The 23,760-nt window shown below is 40.9% G+C and overlaps 1 long non-coding RNA gene across 1 annotated transcript in view; it reads left to right on the top strand.

Moving 5' to 3' along the window:
* The window catches only part of LOC106732673 (uncharacterized), a 153,125-nt gene extending 129,565 nt beyond the window's left edge, over nucleotides 1-23,560 (top strand). Inside the window, exon 7 of the long non-coding RNA XR_012903412.1 lies at nucleotides 22,000-23,560. This is a non-coding gene — a long non-coding RNA (uncharacterized LOC106732673). The remainder of the gene's footprint in view (nucleotides 1-21,999) is intronic.
* The last annotated feature ends 200 nt before the right edge of the window (nucleotides 23,561-23,760 follow it).

Below are 23,760 nucleotides of genomic sequence, written 5' to 3'. Positions count from 1 at the left end.
AAACCTCTCTGAGGGGGGAGGAGTGTGATGGCGCAGACAGAGCCCATCTTCCACTGGAGGCCATTCAGCACCCTGGTCAGCAGTGGGGACAGTGAGGAGTGCCTCTAAGCAGGTCAGAAGAGCAGCCAGCCCTGTAGCCAATCAGGGTTCGGCAGCCTGGTATATAAGGACCTGCTGAGTGAAGGTCAGTTAGTTGCTTCCTGGAGCTCAACCTGGCCAGAACTCTGGGCTGGCTGGGAGCATCAGCACCTGGGCCAGCTCCAAGTGGGAGCTGGACCTTTTCAAGGAACCAAGGCTAGATCCTGAAACAGGAGGCTAGCCTGTGGCGGCCTGGAAGAACCCCAGGCAAGGGGGGAACCCTGGACCTCGACCACCAATTGGACTGTATCTCACCCTGAGTGGGTGAGGTCATTGTTGCGAGCCCCCTTGTAGTCGCTAAGGGACGCTCGCTGACAGGACTGAACCGGTTACAGTGGTACAAAGAGAATTCAGTATACCTTCCCCTAGAAGGAAAAAACTACAGTGATCTGGTAAGTGTATCAAGCCATGAGGAGGGAGCAGTAACATCTAAGAGAGAGAGATTGAGAGATGGAGAGAGCACTCACAGGAAGGAGCATCTAGCAGAGGTAATTCCTAGATGCCAGAAGGAGGCATTTTAGCTGCTCAGAACAAATTATTTCTTTACTTCAAGCTACACATATTGGGTATGTCTACACTACCCCGCTAGTTCGAACTAGCGGGGTAATGTATGCATACCGCACTTGCTAATGAAGCCCGGGATTTGAATTTCCCGGGCTTCATTAGCATAAGCGGGGAGCCGCCATTTTTAAATCCCCGCTGCTTCGAACCCCGTGCAGCGCGGCTACACGGGGCTCGAACTAGGTAGTTCGGACTAGGGTGCCTATTCCGAACTACCGGTACACCTCGTTTCACATACGGCTGCAGTGCGAGATACCACTGTGTAATTTGGGGTTTTGTGTCCTTCATCTCTTACAGCCATTTTAATGGTGCATGGTCCGTAATAAATTCAAATCCCGGGCTTCATTAGCAAGTGCGGTATGCATACATTACCCCGCTAGTTCGAACTAGCGGGGTAGTGTAGACATACCCATTCTTCCTAAACTTTCTTGCCGCAATTATGAGGATTTATTTGCTTGTGTGTTCAACATAGATGAACTTATGTAATACCTTATTTTACCCTAGAAGCTAAACTAATTACTCTATTTTATGAACATATCAAGAAGAAATTATGAACACCTACTAACATGAAGAGAGTACAGACAGAGTGAAAGTTGTTAAAATTTTTGAGTAAGGGATATATCTAATCTTGCAACATTTGCAGGCCATACAGTTTCAGGCTAAGATAAATATATGTTGCCTGTGTTGAGAGAAACTTCAAAGTCAGCACCAAATTGCTATTAAATAACCTAAAAGATAAAGCCCTAGATTATCATGTTAAAATCCTCAATTGATAACTAATATGCACTCAGAGCTAGCATCTCAGACAAATGTGGATCTGCGATGTTGGACTGGGCCCTGGTGATAAGATGCAAAACTCAGGGTATTTGAATCTTAGGTTTGCATTGGTCCAAAATTAGCAAGAAGAGTCAGCCCCAAAATTCAGGAATTTGGATCTGAGGCTTTGGTTGAGGTCTGTTTCTAGCAAATGTCACAAAAATGTAAAAAATTATTTTAAGCGGAGAATATCATTGTAAGTAAAATTGGCATTGGATTGTCTCAGTAGTCTTTTGGCTTTTCTGCTCCTGGAGCTGCAGCTGGGGTTACTGCGGCGGCGGCAGCAGCTGGGGCTGCTGCTGTGGTGCTGGCTGGGGCTGCTCTGGAGCTCAGACCTGAGCTCTTTCCCCTCTGGCTATCAGCCCCAACTGAGTAACTCCCTGGGTTTTTATACCCTGTCTCCCCGTGAGCATGCCCAGCAGAGCTATGGGGGAGGGGCCTTTCTGGCCCACTGGGCCAGGGGAACTCCCTGCTCCATAGTGCAAACCTTGTCACAGGGTCACATCAGTGCTTCCTAACAAAGTAGGTCAGTGATGGGGAACCTAGGCTTGTGAGTGGGCGTCATTTCAGTAGCCATAGGATTGTTGTAACCATGATGGTCTCCTGGGATTGAGTAGTTTTGCTAACTGTGCTTGCATTCCTAGACTTTGTGGGGTGTGCCAATTGAACGACAGCAGCACTTTTATTGAATGCCGAGGGAGTGCATGGCTCTCATTGTCAATGTTGTGTGCAAACAGCATGCACCTCACATCAAATACTCTTGATTTATGTGTATTGTCACTTCAGTAATACTGGAAGGGAAAAAAAAATACACGTATGGAAACCAGAATCTGGCAACTATGGTGGTGGGCAACGATGAACAAAATGTCTTGTGGGCTGCACATAGAACCCCGATGGGCTACATGTGCCCATAGGCCACAGTTTGCCCATCACTGAATTAGGTTGTGAAAAATTTTGTATCTAAGGGGAAATAATATTTGTGTCCAGGTTTACATTACTTTTTTTCCTCTGGAAATGTTGCTCATTAAACTGTAAAGCTTGTATTTCCTTCTGTATATGTGAGACTAAAAGGACTCTTTGATATCATTTATTTTTCTTTATGGTTATTTTAATTTCAATATATCTCCACTGGATTGATTATAAATTCAGATTTTTAATTTGTTTTTCTAATTCATTGCATGTACCATACCATAAACTACTCTTAGATTACCTCCCAAGAAAGTTTAAAATCTTCTTTGCCAAAGAAAGCAACCATCCTTCCTCCATGTGTAAGAACACATGTACTTTTTGTGACAGCATGTTGATAGACCAATCTGAGCAAAATAAAACCAGCACTATGTTAACTGGAAGAGACTGAACAATATTGTAAACTGTGCCCCTTCCATTTTCCCATCTGTCTGTTGTAAATAACAAAGACTCAACAAATTGAAGGAATTCCTGTTGAAATTGAACATTTTTCCTGTTTTTCTTTAAGTCTTTCTATTTAATGATAAAGTTGGGAAGGCAGCTGTTGACTTTTGTAGTTCATAAACAGTATTAGGTGACTAGATTCAATTCAGCCCTGGCTTGTGGTGGCCAAGTAATATTTATAATCTTTTAAATGCTGTACATAAAACCTTTCAACCAAGGAGGATGTCAAAACACTTTCCAATGAAATGACCCTTATTGAAGTCACAGATGCATTATATGATACACATTTTATAGATGTCTACACTTGAACAATGACTTTAGATTAAGAAAAAACACACCCTTAAAATACTTCGCATTATTTTAATTTATAATATGTGTATAAGCATATTTATTATAATGTTACTATAACTATGTAATTAGAATACATAACAATAAATATTAAATATAATAATTATTTAAGAATGTCAATTTATTAAATATAACCAAATTGTATATAGTAAACATTCACCATGAGATTTTTTTTCTAATTTTTATGAAAAATGTTCACAAAACTCTCTCCATTTGGTGATCAGCTCAATTAATGATCCTTGCTATCCTTAATAGCACATCACCTACTTTTATATCCACATCTTTCTCAGTGTGGACTGTCAAAACCAGCTTCACATGGTAGGCAATTCTCTCTTTCATTTTTCTATGAAGTTCTGCGCACACTAGTGCTCCTATAAAATAATAATAACTGACTGGTTTGGCTATGATGATTCTCATGTGGAACGAAAACAGACTGAAAGATCAAGAACAAATGTTATAATAAAAGCAACATATTCAGTTTGAGATTTTTAGTAGAGCCCTACATGTGGTAAGCCCAGTGTAAAGTAGCACATTTCTTAATTATTATGATTAAACTAATAGTTTACATGGATCTGGAAGAGGAGGCAAATTACATTGATGTTACTGCAATCTATGATAAGTTTTGAGGTTTTTGAGAAATAATGTTAAGATGGCAAGTAGTCGGAGAAGTGGTATCAAGTTCTATAGTCAGGAACTAGAATAAAAGTGTTATTCAGATTGGAAATATTTATGGGTATGTCTACACTACAGTGTTATTTCGAAATACCTTATTTTGAAATAATGCATCTACACACAAAATGCATTTTGAAATAGCGTGTCTATACTGAGTAGACTCTGAATTGCATTTAAGGCTGACCCGGCCAAGGCACCAGGTCAGGACTTCCTGTGTGGGGCTGCTGCCTGAGGCTATCTGAGGTCTGTGCTTAAAGGGACCCCTCCAGCCAGTTAGTTCTCAGGTTTCCTTGCTTGCCCATCTACCTTGAGGAGGGACAGCAAAGTATTTTGTCTCTGCGTGCTCTGATTGCCCTCACTCGGGACACCACAGCACTCTGCAACATAGAGCCAGATCTGCCCCTGGGCACTCTGGTGCTTCTCTTGGACGTGTTGTTGTGAGCCTAGCTGCACTTTCTGCAGGCTGCCATCTGGGAGGTCCATCGGGGGGCTGTCAGTATCCAGGAGGCCCTGCAGGAGAGCTTCCACCCTGAGGAGCACTAAGAACCTCCCTGGTCTGCCCCACGGGGGACTTGTGCCTCATTCCTCCTTCATATCCTTCCACTTATCCCTCCCTAATCCCCCTTCCTGATGTCAAATAAAATACATGTATTTTCATGAACACAAACTCTCTTTATTTAACAAAACTGAGGAGGAGGGAATGAGAGGGAGGGGGAGACTGGGGAAAGGAGGCAGGAGAGGAGAGAAGAGAGGGGAGGGGGAAACCTGGGAGGAGGGAGCTGGAAGGGGGAAGCAAGGGGAAGAAGGGGGAGTGGAAGTTCAGGGCTCAGGGTTGGGGGTCTCTCTGGACCAACTTGATTGTCATGCAAACCTGCTCCTGCGTTTGCATGAGGCCTTTGGTGGCCAGGCTGGCAGCTTTCCTGCCATAGACAGCTGTGTTCCTCCATCTAGTGCGGAGATCATGAACATTGGGGGCATCCCCCCAAACCTGAACAAGGTCCATGATCTCCACACTGGACCAGGAAGACGCCTGCCGTTTCTGGGCTCTGGCAGGCTCCTGGCAGCTGGCACACTGGTCCTGGGGAGTGGAGGGCTGGCTGCCAGTGGCTTGCTGGCTCATGTTTTGGGGCCACTGGGTCAGGGGCAGTGACTGCTGGCTCTGGGCTGGCAGGCTTGGAGCTGGCCCAGGCACTGTGGCCAGAGTCTACCCCTTTAAGGTCTCTGGGGAGCGGGGAAGGAGAGAAGTGTTCTTGGTTGAGGCTGGAGTGGCCACCAGGGTACCCTGGGAAGGACTGGAGGCCCCCTATTTCAGAATAAGTATCTACACTGCACTTATTTTGAATATGGCATTATTCCTCATAGAATGAGATTTACCAAATTCGAAATAAGTGCTCTGCTATTTCGAGTTTCTTTTGGAAATAGCGATTTGGCTGTGTAGACGCTAGGAAAGTTATTTCAGTATAAGGGCTGTTATTTCGAAATAACTTTGCTGTGTAGACTTACCATATGCTAATATATGGGGTGGGGAAGTTATTCCATAATACACAGTTAATGGTGTGGTAAGCCTGGAAAGCCATGATGGTAATTTCAAACAGAGACCTTGATTTAACAATTGACAGCTGCATTGCATTCCTTCCCATTTTGGGGTAGCTGCTTTGTTATCCTACAAACTCATTGAGGGTACGTCTACACGTTAGTTCGAGCTAGGTAGGGTAATGAGGACAAGCGGAGTTGCAAATGAAGCCCGGAATTTAAATATCCCTGGCTTCATTTGCATGTTCCCGGGTGCTGCCATTTTTAAATCCCCCTTAGTCCGAACTCCATACCCACAGCTACACGTGGCATGGAGTAGGTAGTTCAAATTAAAGATCCTAATTTGAACTAACATTACTCTTTGTGGAATGAGGCTCCAGATGGAGCTAAGTATGAGAGCGTAGGGCTGTAGGAGGGTGCTCTGGCTTGGGGAAGTCAGGACTGGGTCAGGAGAGGCTTATCTTAAACAGTTCCTGGTCAGTGGTTCAGCAGGGGTGCTAAGGCAGGCTTCCTGCCTCTTCTGACACCACAGACTATGCTGTGACCCAGAAGCAGCCAGCAGTAGGTTCCCAACCAATGGGAGTATGGAGCTAGTGCACTCTCCCCCACCCCGCCCCACTTAGGAGCTGGGCTTGCTGTCAGCCGCTTCTGGGGTGCAGCACAGTCTGCGGTGCCAGGACATGCAAGTAGCTTGTCTTAGCACCCCCACTGGTCACCTGATCACTCTGAGCAACGAGACCCAATGCCTGACATTCCATGACCCAATCTTAGGTTGTGACCCGTAGTTTAAAAATCACTGTGCTACATGAATTATTAAACCTTCTCTATCTCTAATTTCTCATTTATACATAGGAGAAATTCTCAAAGATTAGCTCATTATTTTGTATATTACTAAATTACAGATAACCTAATATATGTTGTTTCTTTTGAAAAGCTTCTCATAAATATGAAATAAATGTGCAATATTAAACATATTAAACATAGCTCGGTGTTGGAAAATGCTCAACATTCTGAGTTCCTACTGAAGTTAGTTGAAGTTGATGGCACCTTGCATCCTCACAGGAATGCTAAGAACCTGGAGGTTAGAGCCCTCAAAGGAAATGGAAAATAAATTAAGATATTATCATAGAATTGTGTACAGCCATTAGAGCCTGTATTTGTAATCATCCCTATTTTCAATTTATTCTGTAGTAAATTGATGCAAAATGTTTCCAATATACTTTTTTTTAAGAAATGCAGTATGGAGATCATATTTATAGGGGGAAGATATTCAAAGGCACGAAGGGAAGTTAGACACCCATTGCTTTTCAGTGGGACAAAGCCATATAGGACTAGATGCATAAAGGGGACCTAGACTCATCATTGTAACACCTGATGTTTAGATGCCCTGCTACTTAGTAGAATCAATATTCCTGAGTTGTGTACCACTAATGGTGCTGCATTGCGTTGGTGACACGTCCTGAACATTAAGGTGAAGAATTTGAAGCACTGGTCCAATTGCTTGAAAGTCGAAGGATGGTGATACATTACAGACCATGACCAAGATTTATCACTGAGTTTGGTTAGCTGGTTGGAACATTAGCTCCCCCTGACTTTCTGAGTGCAACATGAACATTTATCCACTGCCCTCACAAGACATGATAGTGGAATGAGCCTGTCTCTCAAAAACGGGAGGAGGCAGCAGGCCCCTCCTATAGTCCAGTGGTTAGAGCACTGAAATGGGAGAGTCAGGTTCAACTCCCTAGATGTAGAGGAGGGATTTCAACACACACATTTCCAACCTTACAGCTGAGTGCTCTAACAATTGGTCTATGGGTTTCCAACATCCTGGGTGAGCGCCACTATATTTATCTGTGCCTCCTAAGTACCAGTGATTGCAGCTCCTGTTGGCTGCAGATCACTTTTCCCAGCCAATGGGAGCTACAGGTAGTGGTATGGACTGGGACACTGCTTCCCACAGTTCCCATTGGCCAGGAATGGTGATCCACAGCAAACTGGACCTGTAATCTGTACCTGCAGCTGTGCAAGTAAATACAGTGGCAGTGACCTGCCAGGGGCTAACTCTGGGGAACTGGATTCATCCCGCAGCAGGTATTTGACCTACCCTAGTTTACTCCAAAGGTCATAAGGAAATGTAACAATTTGTTCTTACTGATTTAAATATTGAGAACCTTTCACTTATTATCCCATAAGTGTAAGTGATTTTGACAGAATAATTTCCCAGTTTACCTTAGTCTTGCTGGGAATTGATATTGTTTTAGGAGGTTGAACGTCAATTTGAAGGAAAAAAATCAGCAGCAGTTTAAGAATTAAATGTAGTCAAATGCAAATAAGCAGATAGTTCCATTCTTTTTATATTTGAGCTCCAGAACCTGAATGTCAGCTACATGCAGGTGAATCTTGTGTCTGTGCAAATTCAGTTCTAAGATGGGAAGAGGGGCTTTTGCTGGATATGAGTCACTGAATGCATATGTCAATTTCTGTGACAAAAGAAGATCATTGTTAACATACTTCCAAATAACCATGAGTTGCTTCATGTTTTAAAAAAGAGGGCATATCTTTCTGGTACTTGGTGACTGAGGATTACGTTAGATTTTGATGCTTTTAAATTAAATACTTTTGATCCCACTCAGCATAATTTATAGCCATTTCAGTATTGTTTCCTCCCTCCTCCCCGCCCCCCATCCTTCCTGAAAATAAAAATCTTTCAAGCTGGAAAACAAAAGGGAGGTAAACCCAGAAACAAGTGAACATAAACACATAGGCTGCATCTAGACTGACATGATTTTGCGGAAATACTTTTAACTGAAAAGTTTTTCTGTTAAAAGTATTTCCGCAAAAGCACATCTAGATTGGCACGGATGCTTTTGCGCAAAAAGTGCTTTTGCGCAAAAGCATCCGTGGCCAGTCTAGATGCGATTTTGCGCAAGAAAGCCCTGATCGCCACTTTAGCCATTGGGGCTTTTTTTGCGCAAAACAGTTCTTCCCTGTCTACACTGGCCCTCTTAACGCAAGCATTTTTGCGCAAGAGGGCTTTTTCCCGAGCGGGAGCGGGAAAGTATTTGCGCAAGAAGTACTGATTTTGTACATTACAAAGTCAGTGCTCTTGCACAAATTCAAGCGGCCAGTGTAGACAGCTGGCAAGTTTTTGCACTAAAGCAGCCACTTTTGTGCAAAATCTTGCAAGTCTAGATGCACCCATACAGTCCAAAATCTGAGGAGACCATCTCAAACTCAAAAGGAGCTCTAGTTTGAATATTTAATCTGGGTGATCCAGTTACTTAATATGTGATATTTGGGAAAGACACTTAACCTCTTTTAGACTTGGTCAACTCTGCTGAAAAAAATGGGTAAAACAGCAGGACTTCACTGCAAACCAGATGTTACCACATCTGAGCTGGGCTTTTTTTTGGGTAAATAAATACTCCTGAGCATTTCAAATTGTTCATGCTTTGCTTTAAAAAAGATTAACTCATATAATACAGACTTGTCAGATGTCAGAGTACAAATCAAAGAAAATAAAGGACTGCTCTTACAAGAGGGAATTATGAGATTTACATTAACTGAGGGATAAAAAACATTGAAGGCAAAAGAAAAGAGGAGGGAAACCAAAACGAGGATGATTATAGTAAAACAGTTGAACATGACTCACTTAAAAGAGTCAGGAAAAAGCAAATAGAAGCCCTTCTCCAAAAGGTCAGATTCAACTCAAAATAAATCTGACTTCATTGGAATTATTTTATATTTATATCACCAAGTGGCATAACAAATAGGAGAGTTTGTTCAAAGCCATTATGATACAGTATTTTTAAACTAATAGTAGAATTTTGAACTATACAAATGAAGGAAATAGCATTTCTGCTATCTGATATGTGTTTACATGCTTAATTTTTCACAGGTTTATTCTTTGGATGTCATAAAAACAACAAATTGTAATTTTATCAGCTAAATCCTCTTTTAGTAGCATGTATATGGAGAAACAGGTATGAGAGAATTTGGGGATAGCTATGATATTAATAGTTTTGGCACATTTATTCCTACTAGGGCTATCAATTAATCACAGTTAATTCATGTGATTAACTTTAAAAACTAATTGTGATTAATTGCAATAGAGTACCAATTGAAATGTATTAAATATTTTTGGATATTTTTCTACATTTTCAAATATATTGATTTTTACAGTTTTACAACAATATAAAGTTCTGACTTTATATTATTTTTATTATAAATATTTGCACTGTAAAATGATAAATAAAATAAGTAGTACTTTTCAGTTAACCTCATACAACTGCTGTTGTGCAGTCTTTTAATCATGAAAGTATAAATTACAAATGTAGATTTTTTTTGTTACATAACTGCACTAAAAAAATGCAAAACTTTAGAATCTACAAGTCCTCTCAGTCCCTCTTCTTGTTCAGCCAATTACTGAAACAAACAAGTTTGTTTACATTTACAGGAGATACTGCTACCTGCTTCTTATGTAACCTGAAAATGAGAACAGGTGTTTACATGACACTTTTGTAGCCAGAGCTGCATGATGTTTATATGCCCCTGCATACTTTGGCCACCATTTCAGAGTACATGCTTCCATGCTGATGTTAGAAAAAATGTGTTGATTAATTTTGTGACTAAACTCCGTGGGAGAGAATTGGATGTCTCTTGTACTGCCATATATTTAATGTTATAGCACACTCAGATAATGACCCAGCACATGTTGTTTTAAAAACACTTTCAAAGTAGTGATGGCAAAACACAAAGAAAGTACCAATGTGAGATTTCTAAAGATAGCTATAGCACCTAACCCAAGGTTTAAGAATCTGAAACACCATACAAAATTTGAGAGGGAAGAGGTGTTGAACGTGCTTTCAGAAATCTTAAAAGAGCAACCTTCTGCTGGTGGCATATAATTCATAAATTGAAAATGAACATATGTTAGTCTGCACTGCTTTGAATTATTATCAAGCAGAACCCATTATCAACATGGACACATGACTTCTGGAATGGCGGATGAAGCATGAAGGGACACGAATCTGTAGTGCATCTGACATGCAAATACCTTGCAACACCAGGTACAACACTGCCATGTGAATACCTGTTCTCACTTTCAGGTGACATTGTAAACAAGACGTGGACAGCATTATCTCCTACAAATTGTAACTCACTTTTGTTTACAGGCAGTCCCCGGGTTACGTACAAGATAGGGACTGTAGGTTTGTTCTTAAGTTGAATCTGTATGTAAGTCGGAACTGGCGTCCAGATTCAGCCGCTGCTGAAACTGACCGCCAGTTCTGACTTACATACAGAATCAACTTAAGAACCCCAGGCGTCCCCAAGTCAGCTGCTGCTGAAACTGATCAGCAGCTGATTCCAGGAAGCCCGGGGCAGAGCAACTCTGCCTCGGGCTTCCTGTAGTCAGCGCTGGTCAGTTTCAGCAGAAGCTGACTTGGGGACGCCTGGGGCAGAGCAGCTGGGGTGCTGCTGGGTTGCTCCAGTAGCGCCGCTCCTTGGTGCTACTGGACCAACCCAGCAGCACCCCATCTGCTCTGCCCCAGGTGTCCTGATTCAGCCGCTGCTGAAACTGACCAGCAGCGGCTGAATCAGGACCTGGGGCAGAGCAGCTGGGGTGCTGCCCGGTTGGTCCAGTAGTGCCCAGAGCGGCGCTGCAGGACCAATCAGCAGCGCCCCAGCTGCTCTGTCCCAGGGTCCAAAACAAAAGCCTGGTCTTCTGGGGGGGGGCACACTAGCTGCGCCCCCCCCCCCCCCCAGCAGACCAGGGACACGGGGAGGAGAGCCGCAGCGGCAGCGGGGTGCCGTGCCTCTGAGGCTTTGCTCTGGCAAAGTCTCAGAGGCGCGGGACCCCGCCGTGGCTGCAGCTTCAGTCCCGGTGCCTGTGGTCTGCTGGGGACCCGTTCGTAAGTGCGGATCCGACGTAAGTCAGATCCATGTAAGTCGGGGACTGCCTGTATTTTTGAATAAATATTTCAAAATGAGAAATGTCTCAATCAGTGAAATTTTGATATTTTCTAATTCAGTGTTTTTTAAACTATGGGTCACAATTTGATACTGGGTCACAGAATCTCAGGCAGTGGATAGTCCAATCCAAAACCCTTCCCTCGAATTAATTGTTACTCCTCGTGCACAAGGGAAGGGTTTTGGATTGGACTTCTGCGTCGACAAGCGGCAAGTTAATTCGGGCTACCGGCATGTTAAAATGGCGATCAGCCATGCATATGCTAATCAAGGGCGGGATATTTAAATCCTGCACTTCATTAACAACTTCGGTATGCTTCATTTGCCTCCCTAGTTCGAAATGGGGGGCAAGTATAGACATATCCAGACTTTCCCACTTGGGGAAACCCTACTCTTAGTTGAGTAGGCTGTTGAGACTTTTCCTTCCTTCCTTCCAGCATAGACATACCAACCTCATACAATTACTGCAGGTGGGGCTGGTAATACAGCTGCAGCTCTGGGCTGTTGTGAGCTGAACAGAGACCAGGTCCACGCATTTGAACGGAGAGCAGGAGGCTGTCTCTCCTATGATTTCATTGACCTGTGCCTCTCCCCCTGCCCACCCCACTCACACACCAGACTTAGCTGGACCCCACCAGACCCAGGCAACATTGAGGAGGAAGCTGTGTGATTAAAATGCACAGAGGCAGGGGCAGTAGATTTGGATGACAAGCCTAGGTCTGGGGGTTGGTTGGTGTGAGAGTGGAAAATTGAGATTGGTATTTGAGGTGGGAGACACACTGGAACTGGTTGAGCAAGGAGATTGGGAATGGGAACTAAAGGCAAACACTTTGCCTTGGAGCTGATGGAGCCTGGCTAGGCAAGAAGATGACATTAATATTTACAAAGCAGTCAGGGTATGTCTACACTACCCCTCTAGTTCGAACTAGCGGGGTAATGTATGCATAGCGCACTTGCAAATGAAGCCCGGGATTTGAATTTCCCGGGCTTCATTTGCATAAGCGGGGAGCCGCCATTTTTAAAACCCCGCTGGTTCGAACCCCGTGCAGCGCGGCTACACGGGGCTCGAACTAGGTAGTTCAAACTAGGATTCCTATTCCGAACTACCGGTACACCTCGTGGAACGTGTAGGCATACCGCACTTGCAAATGAAGCCCGGGATTTGAATTTCCCGGGCTTCATTTGCAAGTGCGGTATGCCTACATTATCCTCCTAGTTCGAACTAGGAGGGTAGTGTAGACATACCCTCAGATATTATAGTGATGAGTGCCATATAAAAGCCCATGAAGGAACTAAAAATTCTGTCTTCAGAACAGCATTTAACTAGTGTGCTGTAAATAAGGTCTAAGACCACACATTGAACAATGAGGATAAAACAAAATATTGAATAGCTGCTGAGTAAGGGAGCACTCCCACCTCGTGTAATCAATTAGGTAGAGAGTCTGTGGAAAATGTAGTTATGTGATCTTGTAATTAAAGACTGTATCACAATGTATAAACACAACTGGATTGAATTAATTCTGGTATTTCCTAACTTTTGCGTGCTTGACTTTGCAACCTTAATATTCTTTTAATGTATTTTGTGTATGTGTAATACAAATTATATCAAGCTGATGCAGATAACCATGACAGAGCATGTTCAACATCCATTGTTACTCTAGAAGAAGCAGCAAGATTAGAATACCACATGAATATGTGGGACAAGAAAGAAGGAGTATAAAATGAATTCCAGGCCTAAGTGAAAGGGAAGAACAATGGTATTGAAGGGGAAATGATATGCTCAAAAATATTAAAAGCATCAACAAAAGAGACTGCTCCTATCATCTTATAAATATTTCCGAAAGTTTCCGAAAGCTAAAAACCAACTTTTGCATGGATACTACTGATTTCCTAACTTAAATAACTGGTTTGGTTATATCTCAAAATCAGTTCCCCCAGAGCTCCAATTGGGCCCACTGATAATTCCAAAAGATCTCCAAAATGGTAAGAGCTATAAACACCACATTTTGAACAGATACTACTGATTATCTAACTTAAATAACTGGATTGGTTATATCTTGAAATCGGTTCCCTCACAGTCCCAATTGTGCCCACTGATAATTAGCTTTTAGTAGCACCTGATCATAGAAACACAAAATTTGGCACGGATACTACTGATTTCCTAACTTAAATAACTGGATTGGTTATATCTTGTAATCACTTTCCCCACAGTCTCAGTTGGGCCCCCAGAGCCCTAATTGGGCCACTATTAGCTTTTAGAAGCGCTTGATCATAGGCATTTGCTGGACTTTTCTGTCAACTGTGTCACATAAACTGCAACTACGAGATCCTTTCCCTATGATAACAAGAAATTAACATAGCTAGTACTTTTTCTAAAGTAATATATAAGTGTATGTCTACACTAGCCACCCTAGTTCAAAAAAAAGAAGCCTAATTGTTTGTCCCAATAGCCTGGTTTTATGGCTTGAATGCATTTCTGTTTGTGGAGCAGAGAGTGGAAATGCCTTTGGATTAGGTTCAAGTAGAACTGCTGACTAATCACCCCTTCCGTTATTTGATATTGGGTTGTCTATTATTTTCTTTGAGAGATTACCTTATTGTTAATTTCAGGTTTTATGATAGGTATTCTCCAGAGAAAGACAAATAGAATGTCCACTCATGGGTATTGTGAAGTTTGTGGGAAAAATAAATGACGTGGATTTGCTACATAGTTTATCAAAAAACTATAGTTTGACCCATATACATTGTTAATTTTGAAATTCCAAACAGCAAATGGTATTAGCTGACAGTCTGCAAAGGCAAGCCAAGGTGTTTATAATGGTACAAGGTTAGGTTGGTGACTTTAAAAGTGAAGTATTTGCAAATGATAAGTGTGGAATACAGTTGAGATGGTAATAATGCTGCTTCCTTTCAGAGGCTGTGTCTTTTTTTTTATTGTGTCTGATTGCAAATTAAAGTGAAAAGAAAATTAACCCCAGGCGAAAAAGAATATTCAGTCCCTGCCTCGCTGGTTTCCAGAACAAAAAATCTTAGTCTTTGATTTTATATTTGATTTTTTCCCCCTGCTGGTTGCCATACAAAGAGATATAGCTCAATAAAATGAAATATCCAGTGCACTGTGGTTCATATTATTAGCCTGAAGGAATTCTTAGTCAGGTTAATGGATCTGATGGTTTTCCCTTCATTGATTTTTAAGATGATTATATTTTATTTATAGGCAAGAAAAAGAGTTAATCTTAGATTTATTGAAAACTTATTGTGAGACTGCATTAGTTGATAACAATAACAATACATTTAAGGAAGCAAAACTAGTCTGGTCGTCAATCCCTTAAGTGCAGATGTGCTGCAAACCTATTGACTTGAAATTAAATGTGATCTTACCAACAATTGTATCCAGAATGGAAAGAGTTATATATTTTTTGCTGTTATGAAAGATTGCATGGCAAGAAGCATTGATACACCTTAGGTGTTTCTTTTGTAAAACTGTATGTGAAATATACAAGAGCTGAAAGCTCATTGATAGCACCATGTTGTCCTCTGGAGGCTATAAGATCTGATTCCTAAGTCAGCCAAGTCATTTGTTAGATAAAAAGCCTACTGGTCAACTGTAATTGTGTCCAGAGGTTTGAATCTTAAACCATGATATGTGGGTTGCAAATTTACAATGGAATGTGGAGAACAGCATGAACAGTAGCTTTTTGTAACTCAGAACTCCATGCCTTAAGACTGCTATAATTTGTTTTTATGCTGTAAATGGGTTCAGGGACCCTTTGTATTTTGAGCAAGCTGATAGATGTTAACAAAACACTTGCTGTAACTTTACACTATAAGAGCTATAACAGGGAGGCATCAGTCTCTCAGTAGTATTGAATTATAACATTCCACTCATCTCACAGGAGTGTAGTGAACTGGGGGCTCAAGATGGGGAGGTGCTGAATCAAAGTTATGCCTTGGGCAGCCAGAAGCCCTCGTTACACAGGTCTAATGCATGGTGAAATGCTACAGTGGCATTACATTAAAAAAAAACCCACCTACTAACAACACTTTCTCAGCAGTTTTATTACTCATAAATATCCAAGTCCAGTACATTACTGTGGGGTACACCAGTAAGACCAGATTGCAAATGTGCAGCAGATGCTGTAGAAAACAAAGTAAAGCAAGAAAAAATAAGAGGGAGATCAGAACACAGCAATTACTGTTAAATTTTTCATGCTTATAATGCATTAGCTCAAGCTGGGCCTGCCATTAATGACTATGTATGGCCTTTGACTGGACACCTACATTAATTTTAGAACTCCTCTATTGTTTTGCTTGAAGCAAAATTTGATATAAACATGATGTTTCACCTTAGGTTGAACTTAGTGGGGAAACAACATGAAAGTAAATTAAAATCCCTCCTCACTTTCCACCAATTTTTCAGTAACAACTTTTTATTTCACACCAAAAGGATGTTTTAAAAACCTTTGGAAGAGAGCTCCAGAAAGAAAAGGCTCTCTTTTCCACTTTCTTTCCCTGACTCTGAGATGTACTGAAACAGTTTAAGTGAAACCAAAATATCCAATGCACAGGCATGATGTGTTCTGATTGTTCATGTTAGGGTAGTATTGTGATGTATATAATGTAAAAAAGAAACAAAATGAAAAGCTGAATAGTAAGTTTTCCTGCTTATGAAGGCAGTATAAGCATGTCTTTATGAATAGAGGCATATTTAGTATAAAAGGAGCTGCATTAACTGATTTCATAATTTACCATATGTATGTGTGGTATTTTCCCATCTGGAATTGAAAGCTGTATAAATAGTTTTACAGGCTATTTGTAAATCACAGACATGAGGCAAGAAGAAAGGGCAGAGGCTGAACAAAAGTAGCAGAGAAATTACCTCCTTAGGAGGGATTGAAGACCCAGCTCATATCAAATAAGAGGTGATCTGAAACTTTGCTCAAAACTCACAACAATAGAGAAGACCATTTTTCTTGAGTTTCAACAAATAGTTTTTATTTTCATGCATCGCTTCACTTCCTGGTTCTGTCCAGTTCTGGTAGACAGGGACAAAAATACAACAAAAAGACCTGGTTTTGCACTAATACTGACACAGCTGGAAGCAGGAACTATTAAAAATCTCATGTGAAAGTCTGTTCTCACAAAATGACTAGCCTATTTTTGCAGATGTAAGACATTTGAATAATTTGATAATGTTTAGAAAATTCATACAAACCAAAACTCTGGCCTGCTTGAGCTTTGCCCATAACGTATATTTTCTTCAAGCTATCACCCAATTTAAATGACTGAGGTAAACTGAAATTGCCGAAGACCCAAGAATAAGTCCGTCTCTTCTTCCTTTATCACTCATCCCCTCTCTTTTTCCTGAAGTCATTTGTGGTTAGTAAAATTCTGGTGCATGAGTTCATACAGTACGCACAAAGTGTATGTCTAGATGGCAGAGCTTTTCCGGGAAACCAGAGGTATTCCGGAAAAGCTCTGCCGTGTTCAAGGAATGCATCTGCTTTTTTGGAACAGTTTCCGAAAAAGTAGACATGTTCTTTCAGCCTCCCTGTCTTCCCCTCCGTGAGAGGAATAGGGATATTTTGAAAGAGGATTTTTTTCCGAAATTTGGCCCCATGTAGACGGGCCAAATTTTGGAAAAGCCTCTTTTGAGAAAAAGTGGAAAAAGATACGCAAATTGTAATTTGCATATCTTTTCCCAACTTTTCTCTGCAGTCTAGACATAGCCAAAGTCTCCAACATCATACATTGCATACACTTAATCACATATGTAAGTCTTGTGGGATTGGGGCCAAAGTGAGATACATGTGGAGCCATAAAAGAGTACAGCATAGAATCCTATGATGCTATTATTTGCTTTTATTTGTTTGTACTATGCCTGGTACAAAGGTTTCCTTATTTCTAACTGAAATTCTTAGGCATTATTGCAGTAGATATGATAATAACAGATCATCTTATTATGCAACACTCTACAAATGCTTACAGTTTAAGGAGAGAAATCATAATAGGGAAGACTAAGGGTACGTCTAGACTACAGGCTTCTGTTGACAGAAGTTTTGTTGACAGATACTGTCAACAAAACTTCTGTCGACAAAGAGCGTCTAGACTACATTGAGTTCTGTCGACAAAGCAAGCTGCTTTGTCGACATGATAGTGTAGACGCAAAGGATAGTTTACATGCAATAACACCTTCTGTCGACAGAAACTGTCGACAGAAGGCGGTATGCCTCGTAAAATGAGGTTTACCAGCGTCGACAAAACTGCTGAGTTCTGTCGACGTTATGTCGACAGAACTCAGTGGTAGTGTGGACGCAGGTATAGTTTTGTCGACAAAAGTCCACTTTTGTCGACAAAACTCTGTAGTCTAGACACACCTTTAGTTTAAAATAAAATAGTTTTATTTGTTTCAGTGTCTTTCAAAATTCATTCTCGATTTAGTTCTTAATAACAACTACTCTTACATTTTACTTCTGCTTCCATCTTTCACTGAAATTGAGTAGCAGAAAGCTACTTAAAGGAAGGCGTTTGTTGCCAAATAAGTTAAATATTTTCAAAATACGTTACAAACTCTTACTTAGAATGATCTAAAATCAGGTATGTAACACTCAAATGTTCCATCAGGTTCTGTTAGTTACTAAAGTTCCAGCTTTTTGGGGGGAGGGAGTATTTTCTATGATATCTGAAGTAAACTTATTAAACTCATTTTCCATGTGGACATATGATTTTTCCATAATACAATTTTTCTTTTTCCTTTCTGAATTGGTGTACAGTTATGCCTTCCTAGTAAATAAGGGCAAAGGCATTCAAGTTAAGTATAGTCTCTTGTCTTTTGGTTAAGTGCTGTGGGAGACTCATACAATTTGGTGTATGAGGCTTTTACAAAATGTCCTTTAGAGTGAATATTTCCCATTATGAGTCTGGCTGCACTTGCTCTCATTGTTGACTAAAAATTGATTAGTTAAAAATTCTGTGTTGCCTGCAGATTTCTTGTGGAAACCATATTCTAATTGAAGTGACCTCCGCCCCTACTTTTGATTCATAGTGTTGGAAAACATCTTCTTGCTGGGGTAAAGTTCAAAGACCAGAGAGTGCAAGAAAATTGCTGTAGGTTAGTAATGGAGCTCACATAGGAGTTTCACATTCAGGTAGGCCTCCTCCCACACTCTTCAACTAAAATGCCTACTCCTGTGCTCTATGTGATAGATTGCTTGGGTTACACTGTGGAGGATAGTACATCCTTATGGGCTTTGCCCAAGGCTCCAGAGAGCTGGCCCATAATGGGAACTATATGTTATTTTAAGAGTGGAATAGGGGGGTGGGAAAGAAAGAAAATAATAGTTAAAATGAAATATCTAGTGCTTTAATAGGATGAAGCACTTATCTGTCCATGAAAAGAAAAGAAGAAAAAGCATATGTGAAGGGAGAGAAAGATCCTTTCCAAAGCAACAGACTTTGAACTTAATATTCTTGCTACTAAACAATATTTTATGCTTACTTGATGGTAGGTGGTAAGGAGCATTGTTTGCTTTGTTACTAAGCAAGGAAAGCTACTTAAAATAATCTCTTCATTTTTTCTCCATTTGATGCTCTTCTTGTCCATTGAAGGTCATTTCCATCACTATAGAATCTGAGCTTCTGATACAACAATAAATTGAGTCTCTCACAATCCTTATGTAGTAGATAATTAATGGTCAAAATGCTTGTATGTTTTACAAGTGGTGAAAATGAGGCACATGGGCTCAGATTTCCAAAAGTGGCTTCTAATGTTGGGTACCTCAATTTTTGCCCAACATGAGAATCGTAGTGCCTTTTTAAAGAGTTTCTGAGGACCTACCACTTTAAAAAAAGTCATCAAAAGCTACAGATGCTCATTAAATTAAGGTAAAAATCCAGAATGGGAAGTGAAGAGGCCTTAGATTTTTTTTATATCTGCAGACAGAATTCAATGAAGGATTCTCTGAATTTTCTTAGTTCTATAATATAATTTTTGAATTGTCAAATTCAACCAAAAGTATTTCAAAGGACATCAAAGCCAACTTCAGTTTGTTCATACAAACACAAAATGGCTTTGTCTACACTACAAGTTTTTGTGGTAAAGAGTATGCTAATGACGGACTCATTAGCATGAGTCGCGGTGTCATTAACATATTTTCTGCCAATGCTTTTTGTGTAAGGGGTTTTTTCCCAAAAAGAAGCAGGGTAGCTGCTTCCATTTTGTGCAAGAAACCCCTTTTGCGCAAGATCCTTATGCCTCTTTGGGGGGGAGTTGCGCAAAACGGAAGTGGCTACTCTGCTTCTTTTTGGCAAAAACCCCTTACACAAAAAGCATAGCATATCAGAAAATATGCTAATGACATTGTGACTCATGCTAATGAGTCCGTCATTAGCATATTCTCTGCCGCAAAAACTTGTAGTGTAGACATAGGCTAAAAGTAATATGGGGAGATATCAGCATAGCATATGAGTAGGAGTAAAGAGAGATGTAGAGACCAAGTTTCAGGGAGAATGATTGGGCACAGTTAAAATTAGGACAGTGACAGAATATGATTTCATTGTTTTATTAGAGAAAATTAAGTTGGAACGAAGAAGGACTTAAAGAGCCAACCTCATATTAATAGGACTAAGATTGGAAGAAGAAAGAGATTTTAAAAATAAGAGATTAATTGTACTTTGCTTTTTTTAAAACAGATTTTTTGGGTAGTAGCAACCAGAGGAATGTATCAAAATGTGTAATTGTAGAGAGATAAGTATGAAATAATTTCCCCAGTAACTGATATACAAAGAAAATGGTGTACAATTGCTTTTCATATAGCAAAAACGAAAGTCTCAGCAAAACACCACAAATTCTATATAGAGTAAAAGGACAATGGATTCTCTGATTTCCGGACATATATAAATTCATTAAAATAATGAACCAGTGTTCAAATAGAACGATATTTTTAGTGTTGTTGTTTGTTTATCCTTCTCAAGAGACCCAAAGAGAAAGAGAGGCTGTTGCAAAAGATGGGAACAGGGTCTACTGTGCAGAGAAAAAGAGTAAGTGTCGGAAAGCAAAGCAGTCTGGAATTGGAAGAGTGTAGGGAACATGTTGGTCTTTAGGAAGAGACCATGATGCAAGCAGGGTAGAGTTGTAAGTCCAAGTAGGATCTTGAAGACTGCATCATTTTGCAATTAATTTTGAAGAGGGATCCCTACTAACATATGCATGAGAAGTTGTCCTTTATGGAATACATAATTTTTATCACCAGGAAGGAAAATATTCACACCTCAGTAATTGTGGATTGTTTAAGCCAAGTGTTCAAATAACTTAAGAGTTTAATAAGTGACTAGACAAATGAAATAAGAGTGCCATTTTAAAAAGTAGCTTATTGAAAAATACATGATTACATACTTATGATCTTGCATAGATTGAACCAATAAAATTCAAGAAGCATTTTATTTCTGCTGTATAAATGTGCAGCAACCTTCATGATATTATTTTTATATGCTTATAGTGTCTGTATAATTTCTCTGTATTTTTGGCATTTTCCCTTTGAATTATAACAACACTAAAAATAATAAAACCTCAAAACCAATTCTGCCCATCTTTGCAATGAAAAAGTTATTTTAGCAGGAGTTGTTAGTGGTGTTTACTGCATCCTCTGTCTTTGTGAGACCTTCTCCCCTCCCCCACACACATTCACTTATGTCCATTGCCTTTCAAAGTTTTATACTCTCTGGGAAGAATATAATCATTTTGGCTGTGTCTACACTGCACCCTTACCTTGAAATAAGATATGCATAGTTTATTTCAAGGTAATTTCAAAATAGCTTATTTTGAATTTGGAACAAGGGCTACCAGGATGTCAGAATAAGCCGCCCGTTATTTCAAAATCCATTTCAAAATAACGGGCTGCTTCAATAGACATGGAAAAGCTATTTTGGGATACTTCCAGTATCCTGAAATAGCTCCTCAGTGTAGACATAGCCTTAGCAGTTAAACCAATTTTGGATATCACTAATTCCCTCTTCTCACACTTCTTTAAGTCAACATGAATGTAGTATTTTCTAACAGGTTCCTTCTCAACAGGTTCATTCTCTCATACAAAATACATACAAGAAAGCAGGCATACACCACCCATGTCGTGGTATGTGCCTGAGTATTGTATCTGGTATTTAAACTTTCTCTGGGAAAGCTTGTGAGTTCCAATGGCCTGGAGAACAATGCCAGCAGAAATTTAATTCTGGATAGGCCACTCCAGCAAAACAGGTCCTGAAAAAAGGGTAAGGTCCTGAAAAAAGTGTCCTATTGTTGGGATACTCCAGACTGCGTAGCCTCAGCTGGTTTCAGAGAAGGCATATTCTATCTAGATTGCTAGCCAGTCATGGTCCACAGACTCTGATGGAGCAGCAATCTTCTTCAGTCTTTAGCAGAATTAGCAAACAAGTTTAAGCACTGCTGCACAGTCCAGGCACTAGGGTCACTTTGGCCTTCCATCTCTTCTGCATGCAGTTGTCTCGATTGTTATGTGTCTGAGCCTTGCAAAATGCTGCATCTTTGTTTTTCAGCCCACCCATTGCAACCTTCTTCACCAGTGGACAAAATGGACAGCAAGGACAAGAAAGTGTGACTTATCGTGCACAACCTAGTATCACTTTACAATTTCTTTGTGCTAGTCTACAGTCCTTATTCCTTTAGATCTCTTCACTCAGTCTCTTCATTGAAAGGCCTCTTCTGATGAAGAGGTGGTGATAGGGACAGGCAGAAGTTGCTGCAGGTATCTAGTTTCAAAACTGCATGCAGGTGGTGTAACAGTGGTTGTTGTTTGCTCTTGACTCAGAGTGCTATCAGTGTCCATATCTTTCTCATGTGAGGGTATGTCTATACTACAGAGTTAATTCGAAATAAGAGTCCTTATTTCGAATTAACTGTAATAGCTGTCTACACATACAAACCGCTATTTTGAAATTAATTTGAAATAGCGGAGCGCTTATTTTGAATTAGGTAAACCTCATTCTACGAGGAATAATGCCTAATTTGAAATAAGTGCTATGTAGACACTTATTTCGAATTAGCTGGCCTCCAGCCCTTCCCAGGGAGCTCTGGTGGCCACTCTGGACACAACCAGGAAAACTCATCTGCTCCCCCCCCACCTCCATCCCCGGAGCCCTTAAAGGGGCAGACTCTGGCCACAGTGCCTGTGCCAGTTGTGAGCCTGCCAGCACCCAGCCAGCAGACCATGCACCTGGCATGGGATGAGCCAGCCACCCGCTGCCACCCAGCCCTCCACCACTCCCCAGGACCACACTGGCAGCTCCCAAGAGCCTGCCAGGGGCCTGTAGCCAGACAGGAACCCCCCCTTGTAACATACATTTTTGCTTGCCTGGATATGCAGGCTCAGTGACCGTAAATGGCTGTAAACAGAGATATGCCAATTGCTGACTAAGAGGCTGCCGAGGAGTGCCCTTGACTCAAACCCATATTGATACGAACACACAGCTGTCTGCGGGAGAGTGGGGGAGGAATCACTCGCCCAGTAAAAAATTGTCTAGTACTCACAATTTAGTTATCTCTCTTGCAAGTGTAAATTATTTGAAACTCCCTTGTAAGAACTGGTGCCACAAAACGGACCAGTACAATTTGGCAACTTAGATAAGAAAGAGGATACGGGCCCCCAGGGGTATAAAGATGGGTCCAGCAGCACATTTACTCTGAGCGTCAATCTACCATTTATCTGCTGGTCGGGTTTGGTGTTTGACCTCCCGAGGTTCTACGGGGACGCCCACCTAGTATTCGTCTTTCCTAGGAATTGAGGGACCGGCTCTGGCTTGACCCACTGGAGTCGAGAGGCACAGAAGGGGGTAAAAATTGTACCTGGATGTGGTCCTTTGTCTTAAGTGTACACATAGACTTAGAGCTCTTTAAAGATTAAGCTGTCATTTGGTACCATTATTTCTATTTTCTATCTTCATTTTCTTTGTAACCATTTTTAAGATCTATATTTGCTAGCAGTTAAGAAATAGAGCAATAGCCATTGTAACCATAAGATCTGTATTTGCTAGCAGTTAAGAAAGAGAGCAATAGCCATTGTAACCGTATGCTTTTATGTCTTTTTAATAAACCTGTAACTGTTTAAGTTTTTAACCTGACTCCTTCAGTTGCTGTAACAGAACCAAGCACAATTTAAAAGAACTTCAGCTGGTCATAAGGGACAGGTATAGGAGGAGCTTGGGCGTTTGGATCGTGTCACTCCCAGATGACAGATCCGTTGGGGCATCTCTCAGTCTTCCCTAGACTGCTCGCTGCGGAGGGATCTTGTATCCTAGCAG

The sequence above is a fragment of the Pelodiscus sinensis genome, chromosome 4 (genome assembly GCF_049634645.1).
Source record: "Pelodiscus sinensis isolate JC-2024 chromosome 4, ASM4963464v1, whole genome shotgun sequence".
NCBI classification, from domain to species: Eukaryota; Metazoa; Chordata; order Testudines; family Trionychidae; genus Pelodiscus; species Pelodiscus sinensis.
This window is presented reverse-complemented; position numbering and strand designations above follow the sequence as displayed.